This window comes from Manis pentadactyla, chromosome 17, assembly GCF_030020395.1.
Source record: "Manis pentadactyla isolate mManPen7 chromosome 17, mManPen7.hap1, whole genome shotgun sequence".
Lineage (NCBI taxonomy): Eukaryota > Metazoa > Chordata > Mammalia > Pholidota > Manidae > Manis > Manis pentadactyla.
In genome coordinates this window covers 17,163,610-17,181,183 of record NC_080035.1, presented here as the reverse complement: position 1 = coordinate 17,181,183, position 17,574 = coordinate 17,163,610, and the positions used below count along the sequence as shown (strand labels likewise).

Here is a 17,574-nt window from a genome sequence, read left to right as displayed (position 1 = left end):
CACTAATAAAGAATCTAAAAGACTAGAAGTCAACAGGTTGTATATAGTTTGTAGTCATTACGTGCAATCAGGGAAGAAAGTCCTAATGAGTAAACAGAAGAAGGTAAAGTAACATGCAATTAAATCAAATAGTAGACTTGCAAATTGGAGATAGTTAAGAATTTTACCCAGATTTCTGGACCAAATTGCTGAACCATGGATTTATTCTACCTTATGGGATAAGGGTTGTAGTTATTATCTTGAGGATAATTATCTGAAGGAGAAACATACTCTGCATTCTGAGATCACAGGATAGGTAGACCTGTTTCATATGTCCTGCTTTTTAGGCAGACATTGTCTAATATTAGCTCATAAAAAAGGGGTCACTCTTTGATTCATGGCATCCCTTAGAAATTTTAGTTTACCGTGACAGCTGTCTAAAATATTTTTGTGTGTGAAGAGCTAAAAATATGTTGCCCTCAACTAATGACACATGTAGATCCCAGTAAAACGATAACTTATTTTGTAAAGATGTCTTAACTCTATCATCAAAAAAGGTTTTCATGTATAGAAAAACGTGTTTTCACTAGATCTGTGTTAGCAGCATACTATTTTATAAATTAAATGCACCCTTTCTTAGGAGTGCCCCATTTTTCAAAAAACAGTAAAGAAATGCATGTTTATTTTACAGGAAAAGAGTGATTTTTCTGGGTAAGAACGTTCATGTTGTAAATTAACCTCAAATCAGGATCCCTACCACTTTCAAGGTTTGTGTTATACTGAATTCCAGTAAAGGCAGGAAACAACAGAGCAGATAGTTATTGATGGCTATGTGGCTATGTATTGTGGATTAGTTTCTATATCCAATCCCTTAAAAAGATACAACCAGCACAAACAACAGCCATTCACAGATATTTTTGCCCACTTACAAATGCCGTGGGTTTAAATTCAAGAATCCTGTAGGATTAGGACTTTTTTCAGTCTAGACTCTGTCGAATGACTCTAACTTGGGCTTTTATATACACTCATGAAAATTTTAAGAAGCACAATTACTCATGTTTTCTTTTGATGTTTATAAACAAAACCAGTAATACTAAATCTTAAGGGTCTTTTAAGAGAATTTGCTGTCACCCACAGCCAACATAACCTATTAACTTGTTAGTAGTCAACTATTATACAGTAATATATTTTAATACAGAATTCCTCCTCAGCAAATGTTGAACTGTATAACATTATAGTATAGGATAAAAGGATATAACATTTATAAGAGACAGTTTCTATATCCACAGTAATAGAATATGATAATTTCTTAAGAAAAGACTCCTCTCTTCAAATGCTATCAGATTTCACAGAGAAATAAATTATATTCTTTATATTGAAAGATTTGCTTTTATAGTTAATTGGTAATTGGCTTTCTGGGAAAGAGACCACAGCATTTCAGAAAAGCTCCATTACGCTGGAGCATTGAAAGTACAATCGTATATCCAAGGAAAAGGAGAAAAACAAAAACAATGGAAGTAAAATACGTTTAGACATGCTGAAAAATATCAAGTAGACAAGGGAGATGAAAATGGAGTTTATTTACCCATTCATTATAAGTATCTTTCAAACATCTAGCATGTGTCAATAAGCTATTAGCTTCCAGGCCTAGACTTCCAGGCTGATCAAATACATACTCTTAAGGAGTTTATATTTAGCAAGGATAATAGACCAAAAAAGTAGATACACAAATAGATTAAATAGTCACAAAATGTGAAAAGGGAAGCAATTAGGATCTGAAATAGATGGCATGGAAAGGTTGCCTATCTCAATTAGATTTTCAGGACAATTTCTCTAATAAGATATTTATGGTAAGAGCTAAAGAAAGGCAAGGACCTATCTTGGGATTATGGGTAAAATAGAACTCTGTGCAGAAGTAAATGTGTGTACAAAGGTTCTGGATCTAGTGAGAGTATGGCATACCTGGAGGGGATTAGGGCAACTAGTGAGAACAGCATGAAATAAGGCAGAAGAGGTAAGTATGCAGGGCTTCTAAAACTATATTGAAGACCTTGAAGAAATGTATTCCATGTATAACAAAATCCATTAATGAATTATAGCGATTAACATTATCTAAATATAATCCCTCTGGCTGCTCTGTGAAGAATGTGGAGGGTGCCAAGAATGGTGTTAGAAAGATGTCATAGTTCAAGCAGGAGAGCTGATTACCTAAAGCAAATTGGTGACAGAAGATAAATATGCTGATGAATTGTACTGGGGGAGTGAGACAGAAGAATGAGACAATAAATAGGAATTTCTAGTTTCAGCAAATGGAAAAATGGTGTTACCCTAATGAGAAATACCTGGGTAAGGGCACAGATTTCAGAGATAAGAAAAAAATGCTCTTTTTGGAGAAGTTAGTTCTGAGATGTTGGTAAGATATTGAAATAGAAATAACAAGCAGACAATTGAATGCGTTTCCTAGAGGAATCAGGCTAGAGATACATATTTGGAATTCTTAGCATATGGATAATTTAAATGTCATGATAATAATGGAGATAATCTGGATAGAGTGCGTAAAGAGAAAAAAGGAATGAGCACTTATATAGCAGAATTAACATGAATATGTGGCATCACAGAACTCAAAAAAAGAAAGCGTTTCAATATGCACCATAGAAAGATGCTTTAAGCCTCAGTTTCTCTTGAGTTAGGATTTGTACAGAGCAGGTAATGGGATTCTTCATTGAGTCCTTTATACTTATTTTTAAAATGGACCTTCTTATGCATGTATATTTTTACCAAGCCTCCTGGTACATGTGATCCTCATATATTACAGACACAAGGAACATAAATTCATTGAGATCAGAGCCATTTTACTATTCACATTGTATTCCTAGAAATAGGTATAGTGTCTAGAACATTCTCAGGGTACAATAAATGTCTGTTAAATTAATAAATGAGGAAGGAATTTGACTGAAAAAAAAAACTAAAAAATGACTGAGCATTTATAAAAGCAAAGTGGGCAGTCTGATAACTTTGGGCAATATCAAATTTTGTAAAGAACTTCCTCAGAACAAAGTCAATTGGCTACAGGCACTGGATATGGATGTTCAATTTCGTTTTAGAGGAAAGGGCACATTTCTATCTTTCAAACAAATTGGTGCAATTACTAGGACCAGATAGAATTACACTGCTTGCTATTGTGTGCACTCAGTTTCCCAGAATACCGAATACACCTTCAGGGATTTATGAACGACTTTGTATACTTAGGACTATTTTAGTGTTATGAATGCCCTGGACACTGAATCCTCAAGGTATAAAATGAGTTAAATTTCCAGAAGTTTTTGCATAGCACTCTTATAATTGTAATAGGAATAGTATAAAGCTTAACTAATAAATGTTCACTGGTCTTTTTCCTTTCCTGAAGTCCTCTGAAGAATATGCGGACATTGTCTGATGTGACTTCCAATCCTTATTCTGGTGTATTGTGATAGTAACCTATGGTAGTGGGGAAGTACTAGGGGGAATGATTGAGTTACAGAGTAGAGATATAGAAGGATTTTATGTGTTTATGTGTAGAACGTAATTGGCAGGAGAGGGAAAATTAGAACAAAAAATAGAAATAGGGAGAAAAATTTGAGGATGAATACAGATAGATTACAGGTGGAGTTGTGGAGTTTGGGAGGGGAGTTATTAAAGACTGCGTCACCTGCACACTGAGGAAGAGACAGCAGTAATGGGAAAGACTATTTTAAAATATTACTGAACACAATTAATGTGTTCCCTTTTTTAGCAGCATTTTCAGAATACACATTTCAGCAATGTCAACTCTATTATCTTTTACAAACATTGAAGAATACAGTCATCCCAAAAACTTACAGTCTTAGGAGATAATCTTATGAAATACGCCTTTACAGATCTCCCTTCTTTTCTTCTTCCTTCCTTCCATTTTTATTAAGTGAATACTCATGAAGTTATTAGAACATATGCCACAACATACTATGCATTCAATAAATGGTGCACGTTATCATGTGCCTAAAATACTATGTAAGGAATAGTTCATGATCTTGATTAAATCATCATAAAGGAAACAAAACTAGTTTGATCTTTAGAAATCATTGGTAATGATACACATGACAAATATGATGCCAAATCTTAAACCCAAACCCATCTCTTCTATTAAAAAATTTACTTTTTAAATCTACAAAGTTGATTAAGTATAGAAATCTGAAAACTTTGAGATGGAGTGAGCATGTGTGTATTAAATAGACTAATAGCATTTTCTTTAACTTTATCAAACTACTTAAAGGAAAAAGCTCATGGATTGAAAACGGGCAATCTATATGACAAATTAAATACAAATTTTCAAACTGAAACTTTCTGAATAGCTAATATTAACTACTAGTAATATAGCTAGCTTTTCTTTTCCATCTGTTCTCTTTTCTATCTTAATTTGATTCATCATCCTAGGAGTAACTTAAATTGAACATTATGAAATCTCCTCCTATAATGAGTTTTTCTGCTAAAAGCTCATAGCCTTTGTAGACTGTCTTTAATTCTTGTAATTAAACAAATATTGTCTTAATTTTTTCATATGTGTGTGTTTTTTGTTATTACCTTGTAAAATAATTATAAATTTCTTCAGGGAAGCATATTTTTTTCTTTACACGCAGCAAATAACCAAGTGCCTGGCATATAGCAAGCATTTGCTGAAAATTGTTGGACTCATCTAAAACTTCATTTCTCAACTTCCATCTTTAATTAGTTAAAAATATCCGGTCACTTTTACTTCTCTAATATCTGTCAAAGCAGTCTCTTCATCTTCATTGCTTTTGTCATCGTTCTATTTTCATGCCATTGTTGCTCACAAGGACTATTTCTAGGCGTCTAATTGGACTCTCTATCTCCTTCCAGTCTGTCATCCAGTCTGCAGCCAGAGGTAGCATCTTACATTGTAAATCTCATATTTATCCTCTCCTGGATTAGTGAGGGGATGCTACTGTTAATAAGAAGATCTGAAAACACAGTGATTCAGAAAAGATATAAACTAATTTTTCTCTCCAGTAATAGGACAGGTAGGATTTTATACTCACGAGGTCGTCTAGCCATGCAAGGTCTTTCAACTGCAGTGTTCACCATTCATTAGGTAAACAATATTCATATAATCATGTCTGTGTTCTGATATCATGAAAGGAGTCAAAGAGAATAGAGAGTAAACAGCTACCTTTCAAGACATGATGTATAATTTTCACACATAACTTTTCTTAATCTGTCATTGAACAGAACTTACTCACATGGCCATACATGAATGCAATCTCGACATGACAGGCATGCTATTTTAAAAAGGAAACTTATTCCATAGCCAAACCCTATGAGCACAAAGTATCTTCTCATGCATAAAACATACCCTAACACACACACAGAAGACATCCCAACATCATCTTACTGAGGTTCTCCATCCTGTTCAAGGTCAGTTCAGGATCTCTGGAAGAGAATTGCCCATTTCATCAGGTCCAAATATAGGTCCATATGTTATAGGAAGCTATACCTAAGTTATGGATTTATTTACTCCCCATTATGCCTAGTTTACAACGGTGGAGTCTAAGCAGAGTAATTGCAATTAAATTCTTCATTCAGAAAACTGGAAGAAAGATAACGTATGTCATATACTATTCTATAGAAGATATCAAATTCTACTTGGCAAAATTGTGCAGAATCAGTCTTTGGCACCGACTAAGATTATCTGCTACTTCAGTTGCTGCCAGTTGTTCATTATTCTCTGTAGCCACCTCTGTAGTTGGTACTGGATAGTATGCCCTACTAAAGCTGCCAGCTTTGTGCTGGTATGGATTTGGTGTCTCCAACCTTTTAAGGGGGTGGTTGAAAAGACAGACTTTTGCAGGCCAAGCCTAGTTTCTTCAGTAATATACTTCAGCTTTGTAGGGTTCCAAATACATGCTTCCACTTTGTTCCATGCACAAGAGCCTACAGCCAAATTCTTCATTTACACATCTTTCCCTAAGCCTTACATCTCTGTGTTCAGAATATCCTCCTCTCCTTCAAGCTATTTCTGATTACCTGATGCCATTTGAAACAAGGTGTTTTGTGAAATTGGAGCAAGCTGAATCTAATATTTGCTGCTTGGCTAATTCCCATTGGGTAGAAAAGGACATTTACACAGAGGCTCTGAGATAAGCTTGAAGTCACAATTATAAATTTTGCTCTTTGAGGTTAAGAAGTAGTTGGTCATTCCAATATGCAAAACCTCAAATAATTGAACCCCCTAGTCACTTTATAGTGCAAGACACTGTCACAAAGAATCTTCCATGGAAGACCTATATTCTTTGCCATTTCTGCATCAGTCTAATTCTTTCATGAGTTTGTATTTCTCATGATAACTTGCTAAAAGCCACACAGTAAAAGCCAAAAATCAGGGATATTCTCACATTTTCTAACCATTTCCAGAGCTAAAGATAATGTAGAAATGTGATCTGCCTTCCAAACTGTCTTAAGAGTCTGTTCTAACAACGTTTTACACAGCTAACCAGGATCAAAAGCTTTCCAGACCATACTGTCTATTTCCTTTTCCAGCTTGTGATTACAAAGCCAATGTCATATACTTTAGGATTTATTACAAAAGCACATTATTGCTGGTACCCTTTTTTTTTTTTACCTCACAGGATGTAAACTAAATTTCTACAAATACTAGATACACAAATATAGTGATTTAAGAAAAATAGATACTATTATCTTTCTCAGGATAACAGTTCAGGGGTGGTGAATGGTCCTGAAAGGGTTAGACTTCTCCTCCCAAAATTTTCCAGGAATGCAGATTCTATCTTCTTGCTGTGCTTTCTTCTCATGTTAGCTCTCATACACATAATTGTAACTAGCTCACCTTGACCAGAATAACATCTGAGGCCTCAGGAAGGCAGAAAGGGAACAGAGGTTAGCAACTGCTTTTTAAGGCTATGATCTGGACCGTGAGCCTCACTCTTGCTTACACCCCATTGTTAAGGACCTAATTTCATAGGTGTATCTTTGTAAAAGGAGGCAAAGAAATATAGTCTTTTAGCTTTTCAGCCTTAGTCCAGATGAAAAGGAAAAGAGAATTCTAATAAAGGAAAGAAGGGGAAAATAGATATTTGAAAGACCCTCAAATCCTAGGCCCCTCCATTTCCTTTCCATTCCTGACTAAATAAAAGGATTAAATACAAACTGGTTAGCATTGTACACTGACATGTCCACTGCCATTCATTTTAAATAATTAAGCTGGGAGGGTGAAATAGTTCATCAGACATTTCATTATATCAAATAATATTGCCATTAATTTGTCTGCTTCTTCTGACATTAAAATTCAGTAGCAACAAGTTAAGGTTCTCAAATAATCCCTAAACACAATGTCTTGATTGTTAATAATTGCTAATTAAATAGAAATTTCTCCAGCTGAGTTCATGGAGGAATTAAGGTCAGAAAAAAATAGCAAAAATCTTTGTCCTGGGTAGGATGGCATCTATGAAATCTGTATCTTTGAGTCGTTTATTAAGGCAACTTGCCAACAAGAATCACCCGTCTCTGTCACATATGTGAGGAAATCAGCCATTATTTTAAAGTAATGTTGAGATAAGAGAGGTCATTTACTCTATATAGTCAGTATTTTACCCTATAAGCAGGGAGCATCAGTTGGAGGGTTGAAGCAGAAGAAAGTGTTCAACTTGTTCTTTGATAATACTGGTTGATGCAGTGAGAAAAGTAAAAAATCCCTTTGATTTGAATGAATTTGTCTCAAAATTTGGACTTTGTCACATTCCAGTTTCAGACAAGAAATCTTGAAATGTATGAGGCACAGTTCTATTAAAGAACCATTTTTTTTCTGTGAAAGAAGAGATCATTCTGCCTTTTGTTAAGAATATTGTAAATGTCCCTCATGGAGCTGAAGGGGATGCTGCTCAAAATTTACCTTGGTTCAGGGCACACGGTCAGTGCTCCTGACTCACAGGGTTGCATTTTTTATATTTTCTCCATCGTACTCTGCTTTGGATTAACATATATATGTAATAATTTCAACCAAGGTGAATTATGTAGAAATGAGACTTCTGACTATAAGCATGCCTTATGTCACAAGAACTAGTGTGAAAAGCATTAATTTTTATGCACAATTAACAGAAAATTCAAGATTTCTTTTAACTATCATTAAAATTCATTCAGTAAGTGGTTCCAAATCTGAATCAGATTTAAATCTTTCCATAATTTAAGGGAATTTTTATGTCAAAAGTACAATAACTGATTCAAAGGACACTTTATTAGTAAATTTAACAAAAGAAGGCTTGTAAACTTTGCCAATCAACAACTACATCGAAAACAAAAAAAACAGAAATATCCAAATTTAACTTTTGTTCTTTGTTAACATGTTATGTTTTCAAGGTATGGAGTATTGAGTGGGACTCAAATTACCTGCATAGATTTTGAGGTTTTCTTTAGAAAGCATTCTCTGTCTCAATCATTTCAATTTATTTTAATAGAGAAAGGAAAATGGCAAGGATAATTTTGTTTATAATTAATTTTTATATCTTTATATTAATACTTATACATATTTTAAACACCCTTACGTTGAGAAGTCTATAACTGACCACAGTATTGCACTGACTCTCCATTACCCTGTTCCACACACTCACACAAAATGAATTTTGTCCTTTGAGTCTACTCTTCCCAACTCTTTATAAAAACTGTTGGGAGAGCTGGCTTTCATTTTCCTACTTATTAATATTCAATGTGCTGATAATATTCATTCATAGCGTTTTTATGTTTTCTGTTGACTTGCTGTTTTACAGTTTACACTCTTGTGTGTTACTCTGTTGTCCCCTGTATCCCTATTTATTGGTTTAGTCCCACATTTTGTTCAAGCACATCTTCTAATAGCTCCCATAAAAGGGTGAGTAGGGAATCCAATTTTGGTATGTCCTTTGTCTGCAATTATCTTCATTTTGCTGTTTTCATTGGTTTATGGTTTTTGTAATGCGAATATTTTAAAATAAAAATAATTTCACCTCAGACTTTTGAAGATAGTGCTCCATTCAAACTTGACTCCCAAAGTTTTTGAGTACTTTAATTGCATTCTTGAATATATGACCTTATTTTTACCCTGCAAAACTCTAGAATGGACTCTTTCAACCCTGGTGATCTGAAATTTCAAAATCATGTTAGATAATTACATTAACTTGTGTTTGATTTTGGTAGGTATTGCCATCTGGAGTTTTATGCTCCTGAGTTCTAATAAAGTTTGTTACAATATTTCACTGGAAATTTCTGTTTCACTGTCTTTGGAATTTTTCTTAGTCAGATGTTGTGAATACTTCTTTAGTTTTCCAACTTCTTCACTTCTCAATTCTTTTTCTTTTCTTTTATCCTTTGGGAGGACAACTTTAACTTCCAATGTATCTTGTGAGTTTTTATAGAAATTCAGCTTCTATAATTTTAGCTGCCAATGGATAGCTCTTATTTTATTTTTGCTTTTTTCTATAATAGCTCATTCTTGTTTCACAATGCAATATCTTATCTGGCTGATAGGTAATTAAATTTTTCTCTCCTGACCTTTTCTCTCTTTTTTCTTCTCCCTTCATTTTAGAGGATTTCATTTTTTTATTTATATTTAAGATTAAGTATCTAAAATACTAATTGAAATAGATCCAAAAATATGGATAACAGACTGTTGATTGCCATAAGAAGTGGGTGAAGGACTGGGTGAAATCGGTGAAGGGAATAAAGAGGTACAAATCACAAATTATAAAATAACTTAGTCATAGGAATGCAAGTACAACATAGAGAATATAACTAATAATATTGTAGTATCTTGGTATGGGATCAGGGAACCACACTTACAATAACAAGCATCTAGTAATGTATATGATTATCGAGTCACTATGCTGTATATCTGAAATAAATATAATATTGTATATAAAATTTATTCCAACAAAAAATGTTTACAAAAATAAAAAAATAAAAATAAAAAACTAATTGAAAATTTCCCATGGGTGGGGAACCCAGTTTATCAAGTGGTGAGATCATTGAACTGTTTTTTCTTATTGGGGCTCCTGTCTCTACATTGTAGTTTCTAAAAGCCAGTCTTCTAAAGCCGTTATGTTTCTCCAGAGAGAGATCCTCTATTCTATTGTGACAAGTCTGAGAGAGTGAGTGGAAAAGAAGGAAAAAGGAGGAATGTGGGGGGTGGCAGAATGAATCCCACCTGCATTCTGGGTCCTTGTGAGGGCTGGGGCCACACAATGTGTTATGTTGACTTTCAGTTATTCTCTCCTGCCCCATCATTTAACTCTGCTCTTCTCAGAAACCTGTCGGGTTCAGATTCCCAAACACATGGCCTTGGACTGGTGGTGAAGGGGACTGTACCCCCGTCACACTGGGGGGCTGCTGGTGACCAGGCTCCCATTCTACTCCATTAATAAGCAGTCAAAGAAACCCTTTCTTTTCAGCATTTCCCTCCACCTCACCCTTGTCTTCCACTGCAGTTGTCCCTTCCAATTTCTGAGATTTTTCTTAACTTCTGTAATGTGAAACAATTTGCTTCTTATAGATGTTATCCTCTGCAGGCCTCATTCAGCCATTCTTGCTCTTCACATAGGTCAAAGTTACAAATATCCTCTAGTTTCAACAAATTTGGGTGTTATGCTATAATTATTTGTCTGGCTTATTACTTGTGAATGACTTTTGAGTCTAGAAATGATGTTCAATAGAAACAAGGACGGTTGAGTTATTTGGAAGAAGTATAATCAATAAGGGATATTTATCACCTCTTACATTGTCTTTTATAACTGAAAAAATAAAACATTCCTATTCAAGAGTTTTTCTCTCCTTTCAAAATAAGCAAACAAGAATTCAGCTCATAAGTTTATTCATGTATTCTATGACTACTTTTTGATTACTGTGCCAGGCATTGTGCTGTTGGCTAGGGACCCAAGGGAGAACAAGGTGCTTTACCATCTGGTAAGGGGTACAGACAATTAAACAGGCAATTACACACAAGTGTGGACATAGAACAGTGTTTTATGGGAGCTCATAAGAACAACACCTGTCTCAGAATTATGAGGTCAAGCAACGGTTAGCACCCAGTGCAGAAAATTATGTCTAAGATGACATTTGAGTGATGAGCATGAATTAGCCAGGTTAATTTCGGAGGGAAAGACTGTCACAGCAGAAGTGTGGGAAGCCCTGAAGGAGAGAGATTACAGAGCACTGCAAAGAAATGAAAGAAATGTAGTAAGGATTGTGGGAACTGGGACTCAGAGATGAGGTAAGGAGAGAAGCCTGAAGAGGTAAGCTGAGGTTAGACTCTTAGTGCCACCAAAATTAATGTGAAAGTGCTTGAATAGTTAGTTATTAAGGAAAATGGGGCGTTCCTCTGAGGTGAAGTAGATGCTGTCAGGTGGAAGAAAGTGTTACTAAAAGTAAGGGATGTTAGAATGTAACAGATGTAATTCAGCTGAGATATATTGGAGTGTTCTAAAAGAATTAAAACAAAGTGATAGAATTATATAGAGTGACACCATTATTTTAATAATGCATAATTTAAAAATTGGATAAAATATGATTTTTTTTTTATTTCCCCATTTTTTCCTCATCTTCTTCTTTAAAACTCAATCAGTTCTTGCCTTTTGCAAATTGTCAGCAGCGACTAGGGAATAACTTTGCCTGGTTAATGGAATTTTCAGGGATCCATAGCTTAATATATTAATTCTCTTGATCTATTAGAACAATCCTGAATGGATGACAAAGATGGAAACTCACTTCCTGGTGTGTAAAATTTTCTAAGCATCCTGCCAAGAGATTGTGCTTCAATGATGTGCTTCATAGATCTTCCGTGTAACAGGACTTAATAAACTATATCGTCAAGAAGCAGTGAAACTAAAATTCAGCAGACTTAATGATTTTAACTGATCAAATTCACCCCATTCCCCAAAATGTTGTATGCAGGTTCATAATTTCATAAAAATGACATCTCTTAGAAATAATATTGAATAAAAACAGTGGAAAATAGAAATGCTCTGACAAATACTACACAATTAAAAAATATTGTATCACTTAACACATCAGACATGCAGTAAGACATATTTTCTTGATTAAGGAAAATACAAGTTAAGTTTAATAACATACATACATTCAGTTAATATTCCATTATTATGGAATGGAATAAATCAATCTAGTAATTGCCATTTTTTTTTTACTAGGTTTCAAATACCTGCTTCAGCATCACTTTTTTCTTTTAAGTCATCCCCATGATGAAGATTTATAGAGCAATAGGTAAATTAGGAAAAAGATTTGTTTATTTACCACTTACCATATACTCAGACATAACGAATAGGTTTGAGAGAGGAATTTAGTACATATTTGTTATCAAATACCCAGTGGAAAAAAATTAGATCTAAGCTAGTCTACATATTGTACCAATGAGAGAAATGACAATCCCCCAAATCTGTAACTACCCTGTTACCACACAACATGCAAGCAGCAGAGCTACGGTTTGGAATCAGGTCTGACTGCCTACGTTATTCATGCTCTTTCCACTTTCCCCTGCTGCTCAAATTCTTTAAAATAATACCTCAATAAGACACAACTTGGAAGAACAATATTAAAGGCTTTTTTCACTTTTTTATTAAATTTCTTAATTTTGTGTGTTTTACTTCAGTATCATTTGCATAGTCACTAACCATTTCTTCCTTCATAAGAAGTATTTATGGAAAAAATTAGTATAGTACATTGTCTCTCTGCCTTAAGGAAACTTTCAAGTCTGGCTTGAAAAATCAATTAATAATGTGATATGAGAATAAAGTGCTATCACAAGAGAGTATATTATCAACAGCTAATGACATTATACATATAGGAATGCTTTTGGAGTTTAGAAAAGGGCAAGTAACTGTGCCTAATCAGGCATAATAAAGTAATTTTTAAAAGCAGAAACTTCACAAAAATAAGTAATTTGCAACCTCTTCTAGGAATATTCTTATAGAATTATCTTATTTAATGATTCTGAAACACTATCACCTCTCATCACTGATCTCTTTGGAGTTTAATTCATATTGTATGTGGTGTAAGTTGGATTTTGACATTGAATGCTGACATAATTGAAAGGCTGTAATGAACTGAAGTCCCAAAATTTTGGGATTTCAGTTAGTCCTAATGTAACATGCAGTCTACCTAGAGAAATTCACTAGCAGTACAAGTGTGCAGAATCACATGCTCCAGTAAAACACATCCTCCTTACTTTATCAGTCACTTGTAACCAGAGTGGAATGAAATAGAACAGGACACATTAAGAGAGTGCACATCCCAGGCACATGATGAAGGAAATATTAAACATGGAAGTCCAATTTTTTGATAACATTTTATTTATTTCACAGTTCTATGCAATCATATATTTATAATCTTTCCCATTCTCTTACCTAATCTGTAACTTGTATGGTTAATTGAATATAAAGAATTGAATCTGTCAAGTCATATTTTCATACACAAACATACACACACACACAAAAATTACAGCAATACAGATTTCCATGAAATAAATCACAAGGATAAGAACGTGAAAGTATTTTTAATAAGATAATAGAAGAAAGGTAACTGAGAGAGGTGCTGGATAAGAATCCTTATCTGTATCCTTGCCTTTTTGTTTGACAGACTTTCTGGCTTGGTTTCCTCACAGGAAATACTAGTAGTATCTCAGAAAAAAATAGGGCTAAACAGAAAAGAAAGATTAAATGAAGTGGCAGATAAAAGATAAGTAGGTTTAAAACTTTGAAAATTGCAAAAAAAAAAAGGCCAAATAAATGAATACTACCAATAAAGTTTTGGGGGTACACCTCATGGGTTCATCAGGCAATGGCAGATATTAAGAGACTGGTGGAGTTTGAGTGCAAGTTGGGAATCTAAATATCAATAAAAAAATAGTTTATCGTGAGTATATGTACAGGAGGGGCTGTAAAAATTTTGAGATTACACTGGAATGGAGTTGATGTTACTCTTTCATAATGATTATATGTTCTTGTTTTGAATGTCTACTCCATATTAGTTAGAATACTAGATTGTTGCATTCACCATCTAATTTAATTTTAAAACACCCTTATGATTGGACATTTAAGAATCTTTTAGAAACAGAGAACTGTGTCTCAGAAGAAGGAAGTAACTTTCCAAAATTAACCTGGAGAACAAATAATAAAACTGTCATTTACCCAGCTTTGACTTATCCCAAGTCACGCATTTGCCCTTCTGTGCTATGAAGCTTAATCATGAATGAAATATCAGCCCACACATTCTTAATCAATAGAAAGTCTTCATACAATATTAAGACATATAAACATATTTGACAAATATATAGATTTCCTATTTGATTCAATTAATGATTTTAGTAGATATAACTTTGGACTTCCCTTCTCGGAAATACATACTAGTGCTTATTTTTATTTCTGACTTGAACACCAGACAGAGCATAGTAGAGATGGTACAACCCTGAGAAATTTTCATTATTCTTTGAAACTTATATTTTTAATTGTTCAATACTTCAAAGCACAGATTTTACTGATTAAAAGTCTCTTGTTTGAATGACAAAATAATTTTCATGGGTTCATAGTTCTATATGGGAAGGAACTCACAAGCTCTTCCTCAGCTGACCAAAAATTAAGTGAATTCTTAATGTCAGTATTTTGTTGTTTACTATTTATTTACATGGCTTTTGCAGGACATATATAAATTGGCATACACTTGGCTTACTCACTCATGAATATAGTTTGTTTCCTTTAATTTGAATTAGTGCCAGAGCCTTGTTTGCAGCTGCCCATTATTCTGTTAAATACCTTCAGTTCTTGGTCTACTCAGAACATACTCTCACTTTAGTCAGCACAAAGATTTCTTATAATTCAGTGTAGATTGTAAATCATCCTTATTTCGTGTGCCCTGCCATTTTGCCAACCTATGTATTCTTGAAGAGCTCTATCTGATATCAGAGAGTTTCCTGGATTGCTAAACATATACACCTGCCAGAATTTAAGAATTACTGACTAGGATTACTGAGCAACTGGTGAAAAATACTCTCAAAAGTATAGTAACAAACAAGGTAAAATTGTCTTTTAATGTGTTCAAACGTTTAGCACCTTTATTTGTCCACATTCTATCCCTTCGTAAAAATAACTGGGAGTTAATTTTTTCACTCTTACCTGTTTCAGTAGATTCTAACTTCTGTATTAATATATTGTTTCTGCTACCTACACTTGCTTGTCTTACCTAACTGCCTTTAATTTCTTGTTGTATCCTTACCCTTCTTTAACTTATTTTCCGTTCTTTCACAAAATTTCCCCATATTTCCCATGACAAATTCATGTTTACTTTGTTACAGAACCTTCCTCACAACATCATAAAAGGTCAGATTAATATGAATTCCTTTCCTCTTTTCACAGAGATATGCAGATTATCTAGCTTTCTAATTTGCTCCTGTCATTCTCTGGCAAGGACAGATCTGATACTTTAGACCCTGCTGACAACTTTTATGGCCTAATCCTAATGAAAATCCTCCACCTCTTACTGTTTGGTTCTTTTCCATATTTATTTTGAAGATTCTGCTTTGTTGAGAGCAGAAAAGATACTTAAATAGTCTGATCCCAGCAGTGTTCAGGACTTCCATTTCTTATAGATACATTAAACTTAATTCTTTCAAATCCATCAAAAGGCTCATGATTTCAATTTTGAGCATTTTGAGGAACCTCCATACTGCTTTCCACAATGGTTGAACTAATTTACATTCCCACCAGCAGTGTAGGAGGGTCCCCTTTCTCCACAACCTTCAAATCAGAGAAAATAATTTTAACAGTCCAAATCTAATTTAATCAGGGAAATTTGTTGAGGTCTTTCTCAAATGTATTCTAAAAAAGTTTTCCAAAGCTCTCCCATTCAATAGAGGCTTATTCATTTTGAAATAAATGAACTTGATTTCACCAATATATTTTAAGGTTTTTTCATAGATCAATTCAGACAATCATGCTCTATAAGATTTAACAATTAATAATGGACACTTTGTTGCATGCTTTCTTTAGGCTGTTCACAGTGACGTTTATTAAGTAAGAATTTTAAATTTGACAGCATACCCTACAGAGCCTATACTGGAGAATTACCACCTATTTTCTCTTTCTTAGAGCAAAGATTCTAGATTCTCTCTTTAAAAATAAATTGCTTATTTTCCATCAACCTTGTCCCCACTTTCTCCTCGGTCTGTGGACGAACAGGTTAGGACCCCTCAGTGGTCGTTCCCACCCCTACGGTGGTCCGGGCAGTGGGGCGCAGGCTGGGCTTGGGTGGAGAGCTGGGCGCTCCAGGCTTCGGGGGGGACCTGCTGAGTAGGTAGGAGGGCACCTGCCCTGCCGCAGCCCCACCTGCGGTCCCGGACTGGGTGGTGGTGCATTCGGGAGCCGGAGCAGCCCACCCACCCTGACATTCCTCTCGGTCACGCCCTTGCCGCGGCGCCCGCTCCTGTTCTCCGTGCGCGATCTCGGAGGGAGTAGAGGTCAGGCACCGGCTCCCGCGGGGGCTCCTGGGAGACGGGGCCACGCACGCGCAGAAGCTCCCGGGTCCTCGGCACGTTGCACCTGCTGAGTGAGCGCCCTCCTTGTTGCACGGGATGGCACTAGCCGCGTAGAGTGGAGGAGAGTGCCACACGGAGCAGTGGTGGGCAGGTCAACACAAGACGCCTGGCGATCAGCCCGGAGTTCAGTAACCCCCAGAAGTCGCAGCTCCGGAAGGCTGCTTCCGTCTGGTTAGGGAAGGCTCCAGGAGTGAGGCAGCCATTGTCAACAGCAAACTTCAGCACAGCTCGCTGGCCAGTATTCCTGGAAGATACGACATGACATCAGCCGGGTTCTCAAGGGCAACCATGCACTAGCCACCAGCAGAAGCTTCTAGGCTCTCTTCAGATTTATGACGCGGATGGCACCACTTTTCCTTCTGTAGATGTGCTGTTCCATTTGGAAGTCAAGTTTGGTGCCACTAAGTGGGTTCTTGCTGCAAGGAATTTGGGGACATCCTCCTTCATTTGCAGGACATCAAGGGCTCTGGACATTGTAAAAGTCTCCGTTTGAGTTAACAATAGAAACTCAGAACAATGAGGTATGAACCCCTTTCTGGATAGTGCCGAAAAAGCCGAGGTTTCTTAATTACTTATTTACAAGTATGATATCAGATAGCATAAAAATGCAACTCTTACTTATTTTAAAATAACATGTAGAAGTGTAAACTTGGAAATAGAAGGTGCATTAAATATGATCTTGTCCAACTGTTTACTTATATATGGTAAAGCTAAGGCATATAGAGATTACATGACACAAGAAAGGAAAAGGTTATTTATTTGATGAACTCTGAAAATACGTTTCTTGTTTTCACACAAAACTTGAATGCATTGGTATTTTTCCTTATCTTTATATCTTTAGTCTATTTAAAACCAAAATTAAATGTTGTTAACATTGTAAAGTATCAAGTGATTCATTAGGTACTACCATATAGAACATTGCAATAATTTTTTTTAAAAGAATGATAATTATTAGCATGATTTTAGATGAATATTTTTCAGAG

General features: G+C 35.2%; 1 pseudogene; it reads right to left on the bottom strand.

The window, feature by feature from the left end:
- Positions 1–16,246: 16,246 nt before the first annotated feature.
- On the bottom strand, positions 16,247–17,065 carry LOC118916564 (40S ribosomal protein SA-like; annotated as a pseudogene).
- Positions 17,066–17,574: the final 509 nt, after the last annotated feature.